This window comes from Eleutherodactylus coqui, chromosome 13 (genome assembly GCF_035609145.1).
Source record: "Eleutherodactylus coqui strain aEleCoq1 chromosome 13, aEleCoq1.hap1, whole genome shotgun sequence".
In the NCBI taxonomy this organism is placed as follows: Eukaryota; Metazoa; Chordata; class Amphibia; order Anura; family Eleutherodactylidae; genus Eleutherodactylus; species Eleutherodactylus coqui.
In genome coordinates this window covers 28,583,888-28,596,484 of record NC_089849.1, presented here as the reverse complement: position 1 = coordinate 28,596,484, position 12,597 = coordinate 28,583,888, and the positions used below count along the sequence as shown (strand labels likewise).

The following is a 12,597-nucleotide window of genomic DNA, read 5'->3' as shown; positions in this document are numbered from 1 at the left end:
TGCAAATTCGTTGTGGCCAAATCCACACCTAATTAGTGCGGCTTTTGCAGTGGTTTTTGTTGCAGATCTGCTGCTAGTTTTAACCCTTGTAATACAAGGGTTGAAATCCACAGCATAAATAGTCAAGCTGTGGATTTACAATCCACAGTGATTCTCAAACGCTGCAGATGCAATGCAGACTTTTTCTGCTCCATGTGAAGGAGATTTTTGAAACCGTACAGTACGTGGCTTATACTGTAAATGCTGCATTTAAGGCCTATGTGAACATACACTAAGAGAAAAAAATTGGTCTTGTCACCCATAGCAACTAATCACAACACTGTTCTGGCACTTTGTATTTTTTATAGCGTTCACTATATGGGATAAATATTGTGATATTTTAATAAATTGGACATTTATGGATATGGCAATACGAGTTTACGAGTTAAGTTTTGGGGGGTTTTTTCATTTATTTTTATGTTTTGATACAAGGACTTGTAAAGGGAAGATTTTAGGTGTTTTTTTTTTAAACTTTTGATATTTTTAAAATTTAGAGACTTCATTAATCGTATTTTTTTACTTGTGATCAGACAATCTCTAGTTCAAGTTGCCCATGTACAATATACTGCAATACTTAAGTATTGCAGTATATCATATACACTTTGAAGCATTTTATTAAGTCCTGCCACATGCAGGGCTTAATAGGATGACATCCTTGGCAGACCTGGGCGTTTTCACAAGGCTCCAGGTTGCCGTGGTGTTTGGGAGACAAATGGAACCACCTTTCACTGTCAGGTCATTTAAATGCCACTTTCAGTACTGACAGTTTTATCTAAAAAAGTAAGGGCTGGGATTGGTGTTATCTCTGATCCCGGCCATTGCAGCTGGGTGTCATCTGTCAAAAAACACCGTCACCCACTGCGTATGGAGAGTGCTCGAGTCCTGAGCCCACCTTTGTACACTGTTAGGTGAAAAAGGAACAGTGGGTGGAGCAATTCCAAGTCTGTGCCTAAGGTTTTAAAGTTCAAATGGAATAGTGAAAGAAGTTGAACTGGTAAATGGAGAAAAGAAAAACCTGGTACACGGTGCAGCCTTGCAATACAAATACTTGTGACCAATCAATGAAGGTCAATGTTCTTTATTAAACAGAAGCGCCAATATATGCGTTTCGAGACAGACGTCCTCGTCATCGGTGCAGTTGGGATACGGGCAGTAGAGGACGCATTTAGTGGAAGGCTCAGATCATGCAGGCTCCACTAGGCTATATTGAGGCGGTTTCTATGGTGTATACCAGGTTTTCCTAGTTGTCATACACTCTGTATGCTGACATCAGAAATGTGCCGTACAGCAAGCAGTTAATGAAGCTCTGGTTGCTATGGACAATAAGGACAGCTCTCTCAGTTTTAATAGATGAGGCCAATTATCTTTCCACTTTCGAAAAATAAAATTAAATTCAACGTGACTTTCCATTTTATGTTTCAGTCGTTTATTACCCTGGAAGGCATTACATAAAGGCCTGAAGGTGGAGAGGCAGCATCTCAAGATAATAAGAAAATAAGCTGGAGGCGCAGAAGACGGCGGGGAGTGTAAGCTGTTCATTGACTAAAAGTTAAAGTAGCAGCGGTATACTGTAGTAAAGCAACTGCAGAATTCTGTGCAGGACATACTTCCGTGTGTAGTGACAGTTCTACATGCCTGTTTCTGACACTGCACAAGGAAAACCCTTAATTGGAGTCCTTTTACACACAGTTATCTGCTCCAGTAGATGAGCGCCAATTATTAACCCTTTTCAATCCAATTTGTATCCTGGTTTTCCTAGGGGGCTTACTCTTTTTCTGCTGTTATAAAACGGCGCTATATGATGGCTAAAGCCAGTACTGCATGAGGTGACACGTTGGATAGACTCCGACAGCAGAGAGGCTAGCAATAAACAGTAAGAGAACCCTGCCGGACGTCTTCCAACATCGGAGCTGTACAGCCTTAAATCATAATGTCTTCAGACGTCAGACAGTGGATTGGAAAGAGTTAAAATTCGCACTCGTCTACAGGGCTTTCACACAGGCTGATTCAGACTCTTAGGCTAACTTCAAGCAGGCGAGTGCGATATCTGGCCCGTGAATGACTGTCTGATATCATGCTCGCCAACATGTGATATTCAAGCAAATGCAACGCTTTTTTTATATCAAAACCCCCTCGCATCACTTTGGGGAAGTAGCAAACTTCCGTTGCAGCTGAAAGCCGTGGCGAAGGATTGCGGCATTTCTGCCATTGTTTTCAATGGTGAAACATCACACCACATGAACCTAGCACAGGGGGCGATACTACCGCTGGACCCCATGAAAACAATGAGCAATGCGAGGGCATGCCCAAAGATGGGATGTGCCACACTTGGTATCCTACATCGCAGTGCGGGAAAAAAAAAAATCACTCGTGTATGACCCTAATCAAAAGAATGGGGTACATATACATGCAAGATATCTGCGTCTCTTGCTATTTTCTCAGCTGTGTGAAAACGGCCTTGGTGATGAGCGATGTTTTGAAAAATTCAATTTAGTCAGTTCACTGAACTCTTGCAAACAGTTTGATTTAGTCCGAATTGTTTGAACAGATCCGGAGGTTCACCTAAAACTGGGACACAACACTGTCTAAGAACCATAACAGCCCCGAACACCACTGAGTGTTATATAGGTCTTTTATGGCTTAGATCGCCTGCACACGGCCATATTTGCATTGTGGAATCTGGGGCTGGCATTCGTTCCCGGGTTCCACAGCAAATACCTTCCATAGCATTCTATGGAAAAGTGGTGCTTTTTCCTGCCCACGAGCGGAAATCAATTGCGATCTTTCGCTTGGGGGGGGGGGGGGGATTGCAGCATGCTCTACTTTTGAAGTCCATGGGAGTCCAATCATTATTGCAGAAAGGTTGCAGGAACCACATCATCGCCTAGCGACGGTGCGGGTAAATCTGTACTGCGCATGTACGACGGCCGGCACATCCGCAGCACAGAAGAAAAGAAGGATGAGCAATACCGGCCGGGCACAGGATCGGACTCTGGTGCGGGATCCAACATCCGGACTCCGATCTGGTTGTGTGCAGGCAGCCTTAGACAGTGTTATATACCAGTGTTCAGGACTACAGTAGTGTTGAGTGAACTGAACCACTAAAACTTTTGTTTCCAGTAGAACTTTGCTAAAAGCTTGGTTCGAGATCATGTCAAATTAAATGTTTAGCAAAGGTCAACATGAAACAGCGTTCTACTGATTAAGTTCACTCAACACTAGTATAATCATTCATCTCCATAGAGCTGTTGTTGGTCGGCTGCACATCTCCCCATTTACCCAGAGAGATGTATAGCCAAGCAGTGAGCATTTTTAAGCTCACATTAATGAGTCGATCAGGTGACAGGTGAGCATTTATCAGTTATTGCTGTGAACACATAAAATGGAATGACTCGTAACAAGTAAATCAAATTCTCAGGGGGACTTGTAAGTACATGGCTTAGCAAGTTGGATCCTGAAATATAGTTCTCCATAAGATCTGTGGACACTAAATGTGCAATCAAAAACATTTGCAAAGCTGCTTAATTTTGTTTTTGTGGGTTTTTTTCTTAATTTTTTAGATTCTTTTTGAGCAAAACAGAATATACGGTTGCAAAGTTGGACATTGATTGTAACCCTCTTGAGCACCATGCATGTAAAGCTACAATCATTATGTATGTGAGTAATGTAGGACAGCGGCGGTAAATGAAGCGGAGGGTGGGGGACCAAAATACGCCATCTGAATTAGAGCAAGGAAAAACTGGAGAGTCGTTAAGCACTTGGTTGCCAAAGAGACCTGTGGATGCTCTAAAGGTCTCCGAGGTAGCTCAGGGCAAGAATACGAGGCAGGAGGGGGGGTAGTGAGCGCAGGCAATGTGAATTAGTTTACTGAGACTGAAATATGTGAGATGCAGAAAAAACACAGAAAGGATTGTTTTGTATAATTTTGTCTACTATCCATCAGTTTACGAATACGGTGTGCTGCTCAGTTTACTTGTGGAAACATTACACCATGAATCGGTGAAGGGAGCTGCAAAAACGTGATGAAAAACATTTATGAGCTGAAGGTACAAAAACGTAAAGAGGCTGAATTATCTGTAACGCGTTTCAGGGTAGTTTGATTTTTGGAAAATCACAGTTTTGGTAGTTTTTCATGCAATTCTTTTCAGCCAAAGCCAGAAGTGGAGTCAAAAGGAATGGGAAATATGAAGAAAGAATTTATACTATTTATTGCTACCAGATCCATTTTTCAATGTGACATTGCGGACAGGTCGCGGATTCCACGTCATCACCGAACGATGGCGGGGGAAGAATAAACATTAAAGAAAAAATATCTGTACTCTGCATGTCCAGCTGCTCGCTGTGACCATCCGCAGTACAGGTGAAAAGAGAAAAAGACAAGTACGCGCAGATGCCGGCCAGGGTTGGATTCTGCTGCGGGCTCCCTCATGCGGAATCCGCCCTGTTCGTGTGCAGGTGGCCTCAGGGTACGTTCACATGTATTGGAAATGCTATGGATTTTCCACAGTGGAAAATATCATGACCAAATACACAGCATTTCCCCATCAAAAACAGAGTCAAAACCCGCAATTTGACTCAAAATCAGCTGTGAATTTGGCCTGACGTCTCGCAATCAGCAGCTCACTTCTGCATCACCTGACTGGCGGCTACAGCGTTTAGTAGAGGTTGGCAGGTGAGGGATGTGAGGGCTGCTCCATGCGCTTCAGTGAGGGGTTACTGATTCCAAATACAAGACCACAGGGATTGCTAAAGTTCCATCTGAATCACAACTTCCCAAGTGAGACATGCGGTTTTATGTAGGCAATTTAGTAAAATTCCTAAAAACCACATTTTCACATTTGGTCATTTTTAGTGATGTTTAGCAGGGAAGGACAGTACGGATGTAGCAGAGTACAACTTCTCTGTGATAACTTTCTAAAAGTTAATCTTAAGCCATTAAAAATTGTTCTCAACACAACTAAAGTCTTTGTAAAGTAACTGAAACGCTAAACAAACTGGTTAGGAAAGATAACATAATGTATTGAAAATAATGCTAAACCTATTGTATCTGTAAATGCATATATTAAAAAATGCACACAAATATCTAGATATATCTGTATATCTAGTATATACGCAGGGTGAGGCAAAAGTCTGGATACACCTGTTTAACTGGTGGTGTAATGGGGAAATTGACTTTCAATATGTGAAAGTATTAATTGGGGGGACGCTACATTTTTTGGTGGAGGGGAGGTTTTTAGCAGCCATTTTGAACTCCGACATATTGAATTCGGCTCAGAGTTTTCAAATGGGAAGGCAGTCGTATAAAATATCAGCCTTGGCTGGAATGTACTCAGAAACCTATCAGAAGTGTCAATTTTTTCCATATCTTCAATTGTTTAGGCGTTAAGTAAGGACAAAGTTTCACAGTGCTTATGTGACGTGTTCAATGTGTCCACCATTCTGTTGAATGCACATGGTTAAACGTTTAATCCAGTCTTTGTAAACACACTGAAGAATTGCAAGTAAACCATATTGCATATTTTTTCCTCAAAGGGGTAAATCCGTCGAGCTTGGCAGCCCATGAAGTATCGTACAGTCAGACATCTGTGTACAGCTACAGCAAAGTGCAGAGGTACACCATCCTGTTGAAAGTTACTTGGGAACTCATTGATCACAGATGGGATTATGGTACACTGTAACATCTGGAGGCACTTCTCAACTTCAAGTGATCTGTCAGTGTAAAAAGGCCATGGATGTCACTCAAATTAGCAACTTTGCCTTCGCTTAACACTTAAGTAAACATGGGACAAAACTGATACGTTTTGGTGTGTTTCTGAGTAAATTAAAGCCAAGACTGATATAACACATGACTCCCTTCCCATTTGAAAAACCTGAGCTCAATTATAAATGGCTACTGAAAAATTCTTCACCAAAAATGTAGCTTCCCTCCCAATTAATTCTTTCACTCATTGGAAGTCCATTTTTGCATTTTTACACAGTTAAATAGGTGTGTCCAGACTTTTGCCTCACCTTGCATAACTAAACATTCAATTGTTGGCTGACCTGCGTATAAGTACAACAACATTATTTTAGGTTAAACTGATTCAGAGGTTTAATAGTCAAATTCCTTGTAGTTTCCCAAACCTCATCAGAATATTGTACTTCAGGCTGTTAGTAACATACTGACCGCAGTGAAGCTCCAACTTCAAATCTCTACTCATTGTAGTGTCATTAGTCTCATAGGCAGGTTTCTGAGGGTTGCATTTTGCAGTTTGTATCATGGCCCAAAGAACTGAGCTAACCATCGTTCTATTGAACCATGGTAATCTTGGTTCAGTACAATAGTAGGGGTTTAAATGTTAGTTTCATTGCTCCTGGTCCTGACCCCGCCCCTGTTCCTGATTGCACTTTCTATATAAGCCTAGCTCTGCCACTCCTTCAGTGCGTGATTATTGTGCTCCACCACCTTGATCAAGCTCCTCTTCCTCCTGCTCATCTGCAATTGTACCAATACCTACTGCTGCTGACCTCTGGCTTCCATCTCATCCCATTGTCCTGCATTCCGTGACTTCCTGATAATGACTCCCAGCTTTCTTGACTACTCTCCAGTGACTGGCTTGGCTGCTACATCTGCGCTCCAATCCAGTGCCATTAAGACTTCACAAAATAATCACGCCCAAAAATGGAGTCTGTAGTGACCACGCTCAGGAAACAATTCACGGAACTCCAGGAATTTTGTGTCTCCTACCAAGAGAAGGTTGTTGGTATGCAACAGGAGATCGAGGAGCTACAGAGGCAGCTCATGGAGATGCGCAACTCTGCACCAGACATCCGCATACTGCTACCAGTGAAATTTGCAGGTGACCATCGCTAATATCGGGTTTCCTAAATCAATGCCGGATTTATTTCCAAATGCAGCTTACCCTGTTTACCAGTGACTGGAAAAAGGTAAACCTCCTCACTGATGAGCCGTTTGCCTTGGCCTCACCATACATGGAGACTGGAAACAATCTCCTCAACGGCTTCACAACCGCTATGGGTCAAATCTTCAATGATCCGAACCGCTGTGCCATGGCTGAAGGGTGGTTGCATAGCCTCCGACAAGGGCGACATTCCGTTGCAGAATATACAGCAGAATTTCGTTGCTAGGCAAATGACACCACATGGAATCCTGCTGCACATCAGAGCTAATTTCGCCGGGGATTATCTGAGTGGGTAAAAGATGAACTTGCCAGAGTGAAACTCCTGACAATCTGGAAGACTTCATCCAGTTATGCATCCGGATTGACCAGAAACTTTTTGAGCAGCAAAGGGATAGACTGCAGGGTTTGGGCACCAGCACCCCGTACTCTTTCAGTCAATCCATGTTTAGTCCCCACCCAAGGACTGAAGCCACCCCCTAAACCATGCAGTTGGATGTCATCTGCAGACCTCTTTCTGTCACAGAAAAAGAAAGTCGCAGGGCTAAAAATCTGTGCCTCTATTGTGGGAACTCGAAACATTATGCCCCAAACTGTCCAAGCAAACCCCAAAGGACTGCCGCCTTGGCCCGGGCCAAGCCAATGGCCAATCCAGCCATCATGAAACAAGGGGATGCCATCCAATACATCTTTGTACCAGTAATTCAGGACTGTGTGGAAACCCTTCAGTCGCTTCACCATTTTGTCCTCCCAATCAAGATTGTAACAGGCAATCAGAAGAGTCAGTACTCAGCAATGTTGGATTCAGGAGCCAGGAGAACTTCATGGACTTAACATTTGCTCGTAACAAGGACATTGCAACCCGACTCAAGTCCATACCGATCGATATGGAAACCATGGATTGGTCACCTTATGTCTTCAGGCCCGCTACTCAGGAGACTATTGAAATGGAGCTCCACATGAACCCTGACCACAATGAGGCAATCCCCTAAGTTTCCAGTGATTTTTCGGGATCCCCTGGTTTTCTACCCATAATCCCTCTATCAACTGGGAAACCAGGACTATTGCCTTCCCTTCAGACTACTGTAGGAAAAACTGCCAGATGGCACCACCCTTCCCTAAACCAGTGCAAGACATTGAGGCTGTTTTATGCATGCAAATTGATAGGTTCTCTTTATCCCCTTAACACCACAGGCTGTACTTTTATGTCTTAGGGGTTTGTGTGGAGCAGGATAGGGAGAAATTATCGCTCTATATAGGGTGAATGCCAGATGTCTTTTACAACAGATACCCGCCCACAACAGCCGCAAATAGTAGCTGTTAATTCTTTAAAGGGGTTGTCCCGCGCCGAAACGGGTTTTTTTTTTTTTTTTTAAACCCCCCCCCCCCCCCCCCGTTCGGCGCGAGACAACCCCGATGCAGGGGTTAAAAAAACAAACCGCTCAGCGCTTACCTGAATCCCGGCGGTCCGGCGTCTTCATACTTACCTGCTGAAGATGGCCGCCGGGGTCTGCTCCCTCCGTGGACCGCAGCTCTTCTGTGCGGTCCATTGCCGATTCCAGCCTCCTGATTGGCTGGAATCGGCACGTGACGGGGCGGAGCTACACGGAGGCGGCATTCTGCACGAGCGGCTCCATTGAAGAGAGCAGAAGACCCGGACTGCGCAAGCGCGGCTAATTTGGCCATCGGAGGGCGAAAATTAGTCGGCTCCATGGGAACGAGGACGCTAGCAACGGAGCAGATAAGTAAAAAACTTTTTATAACTTCTGTATGGCTCATAATTAATGCACAATGTACATTACAAAGTGCATTATTATGGCCATGCAGAAGTGTATAGACCCACTTGCTGCCGCGGGACAACCCCTTTAAATGCTACAGTTTTTACAGCGGCATTTAAATACCCCGATTTGAGTGCTTTAACAAGTTCCCAACTTTTTTGAAATGTGTTGCTGCCATGAAATTCTAAATGAGTAAAAAAGAAATTAAGTGAAGTGGAAAAAGTCTCACTTTTTACCTTTTTGATGTTTTCTATTGTGAATAAAATGGTTGTATGAGACTTCCAAATCATTGCATTCTTTTTTTTCTTAGCATTTACTTCCATTTTACACAGTGGCCTAACTTTTTGGAATTGGGGTTATAATAATCCCTTCTCACGTTATTTATACATGTTTCCTAGATAGGAGGCTCATTAGTAATGAACTACATAGTAAAAGATAAATTGTAATTTGATCGTATTTGATCCTCTGCCTTTGTCTTCTGATCGGCCATATAACTAGCATGTTCATTACTCTGTAGAGATGAGCGAGCGTACTCGGAAAAGCACTACTCGCTCGAGTAATGTGCTTTATCCGAGTATCGCTGTGCTCGGGTCTGAAGATTCGGGTGCCGCTGCGGCTGACAGATGAGTCGCAGCGGGGAGCAGGGGAGAGCGGGCGGGAGAGAGGGAGAGAAAGATCTCCCCTCCGTTCCTCCCCGCTCTCCCCTGCAGCTCCCCGCTCCGTGCCGGCACCCGAATCTTCAGACCCGAGCACAGCGATACTCGGATAAAGCAAATTACTCGAGCGAGTAGTGCTTTTCCGAGTACGCTCGCTCATCTCTATTACTCTGCCCTTGTTTTCTGTTACAGAACATAAGCAGTTAATCTTGTCACACTGATTTTCTTTCTCCTCTATGCCATTTTCCATTGGCAAAATCAGATTTATTTATGTGAAGGGACAATAGGAATGCTGTTGCTTTTCCCAGAAAGTCTTTGACCCCATTGTGTTTGGGTATCGGAGCAAGGAAAATACTTAGTTCACACGTATATCTTTCTAATGTCATACCTTCAGCAATAATGTAAAGCCCCAAAACGCAACACCTCTTGACTACCCTCCAATGGTACTGCTGAATCTTTTGCCCTTGGATTATAATAAGAGCTGTCCAACTTCCCGGGCAAGGTTCCCGATTTGTATCTGCAGCCTGATGTAAAGCTTAAGCCAAGTTGTGGTCTTAAAAATTACATGTACTTTTGCCTGCCAGTTGGGTCGACCTGCCTGCCCTGGTGTATTGAGATCGACAATCATGTTTTATGCCAGGCAACCAATAACCCTTTGTGTAAATACCACTGTGCCAATAGGGTAACCTGGGAACCCAGAAATTGGAGTTGACAAAAGATATTTGGAAAGTTCTTCAGTTTCTTTCATCTGTTAAGTGTGTGGTTTATTGTTACGGTTCAATAGTTTATTTTTTTGAGCTTTTAGGTATGATTAGTTGTATACAATGGTAACAAACACGTTCTTCAGCACTCAGACACATTTAGTATTTGCATAAAACAGCAAAACTGTTAATATTAACCCTTTGCAATCCACTGTCTGACGTCTGAAGACATTATGATTTAAGGCTGTACAGCTCCGATGTTGGAAGAAGTCCGTTGAGGTTCTCTTACTGTATATTGCCAGCCTCTCTGCTGTCAGAGCCTATCCAACGTGTCACCTCATGCAGTACTGGCTTTAGCCAGCATATAGCGCCATTGTATCATGGCAGAAAAAGAGTAAGCCCCCTAGGAAAACCGGGATACAAATTGGATTGGAAAGGGTTAACCGCATAAAGAATACAAGGTTCTTAGCGCCGATTTTGATAAAAGTATGTGGGCCCATCTGCCACATCCGGGAAAACCTTATATTGAATCAGTTCTATAGACACCTCTCTTTAGGCAAAAAGCCTCTAAATGGTTAGTTTAGGGACTCATATGTATGAGGTCTTTTTTGCCATGTTGAGATGCTAATGATTGTATGCCATTTTACCACCGCTGCTCGGCTTTGGGTAGCACTCAAGGAGGGGTAGGGTGTTGCCTGGGGAGCCGGTAGCTAATTTCTGGCTGCAGACTCCCCAGTGCATGCTTCCACTGAGATGGCAGTTGTGATTGGTCACAACTGCAGTCTGTCAGTACGCTGCTGGCCACGTGATTGGTTCAGCCGGCAGTGCCTGATAGTGAAGAGGAGTCAGCGGACCATGTGGTGCAAAAGGGGTATGTACTGCATGTAATCTTGTATGTATACCTTGTATAAGTTATACCAGCTGTACATATATAATTATATACAGGAGACTCCAGATTATATCAGCATGCTCCATATCAGTACATACAAGGGAAAGAACATCTTCCTGTATATAGTGATATCAACTATACTGATATAACTTGGATATGTCCTGTATGTAATTACATACATACAGCTGGTATAAGCTATATCTCCTGTATGTAGTGATATGGACCATGCTGGTATAACACTATGTGCAGGGCGATGTATAGCTTATACCAGCATGGTCCATATCACTATATACAGGATGTGTAACTTATACCAGCTGTACATCTATAATTTTGCACCCAGGCTCCTGAGCCTTTAGTTACGTTGTGTCTAACTATTAGAAATAATTAGTATGGCTGCTAGTTAAGTAAGCCATCCCATCTGGACAACCCTTTCCATATTATGGTTATCGTAGGGAGCGTCTTCCCTCTAACCAACCGCAAAGAGCAGCTCACGCTTCAGTGAACTCGGGGTGCCTGGTATTATATAATTGCACAATCATTTGAATGTCTGGCATGTAATATTATATACCACCACAAAACTATACTGAATTTCCTCCGGCAATATATCTGTTAGGCCACTTCCAAATGGGTGACACGATATCACCGCAAGAAAATCACAGCGATATCACATTTGTGTTCTGTGCGATATCGCTGTTTTCTAGCGTCGATATCACAATTTTATATTACTACAAAGTCGCGTGACTTTGTAGCACTCTTTTGCCAAGATTTTCAGGGGCGCGGGAGGGGGCTTGAAATATAAGCTCTAGCCCCAAAAATAAGCCTTAGCTGCATGAAGGAAAAACAATACATCACCTAAGCGGCACTGTCCAGGTCCTCTGCATCTCCGACTTGTTTGAAATCCTCCGACATTGCTTCCTGGTCAGGAGTTTGACAAACCCCGCCTCCAGGAAGTGCTGCCTCCGATTGGCCTTTTGAGCGCTGGCTCAGCCAATTAGAGCCAGCGTTCAATGAACCTGTTACGTGTGCTGCTGAGACATGTAGTGAATAAGCCAAAAAGAAATATGGGCTAACCTCACCAGCAGTATCTTCCAGTGTTGCAGGGAAATCTGAAATTCAACAGGAGCTCCGTCCTCAAACAGCCGATGGCAAATGGCTAAATTCCATATAAAGAAAAGTAGAAGTGGAGAGGAGCTGCTACCGTTAAAAAAATTTCATTCTTTATTGAATAAAAAAAAAGCATACAGCTCACAGGTTCACGCTGAACGCGTTTCGGCTATAGTAGCCTTTATCAACAGCCACTACATGAGACATGTAGTGCTATGGTTTCTAGCAGCACAGCTACACAGGTGGTGGTGATTGAGCTGGCTGGGTGTGGTGACTTCCTGCCAGCCAATCTCCTGGGTCTTTGCTGTCATATAAACCCTGCTTCTGTCCGTGTCTGTCTGATCCATACATCCATTGGTTGTGGACGCCTGATTCCTGTTCCTGTATGTCTACCCGTCCGTTGGTGGGCGAACGCCTGATCTGTATCCTGACCCCTAGTCCGTTGGTAGACAGATTTTAGGGCCCTGTCTGTCTGAGACACCCGTCCATTGGTTGTGGATGCCTGATTCCTCTTCCTGTATGTCTACCCCT

The 12,597-nt window shown here is 43.7% G+C and overlaps 1 protein-coding gene across 1 annotated transcript in view; it reads left to right on the top strand.

Moving 5' to 3' along the window:
• Nucleotides 1-12,597, top strand: part of CYB561 (cytochrome b561) — a 126,142-nt gene that overhangs the window by 22,788 nt on the left and 90,757 nt on the right. Inside the window, exon 2 of the mRNA XM_066586210.1 lies at nucleotides 1,462-1,565. The gene's annotated coding sequence lies outside the window, so the exon portion shown is untranslated. The remainder of the gene's footprint in view (nucleotides 1-1,461; nucleotides 1,566-12,597) is intronic.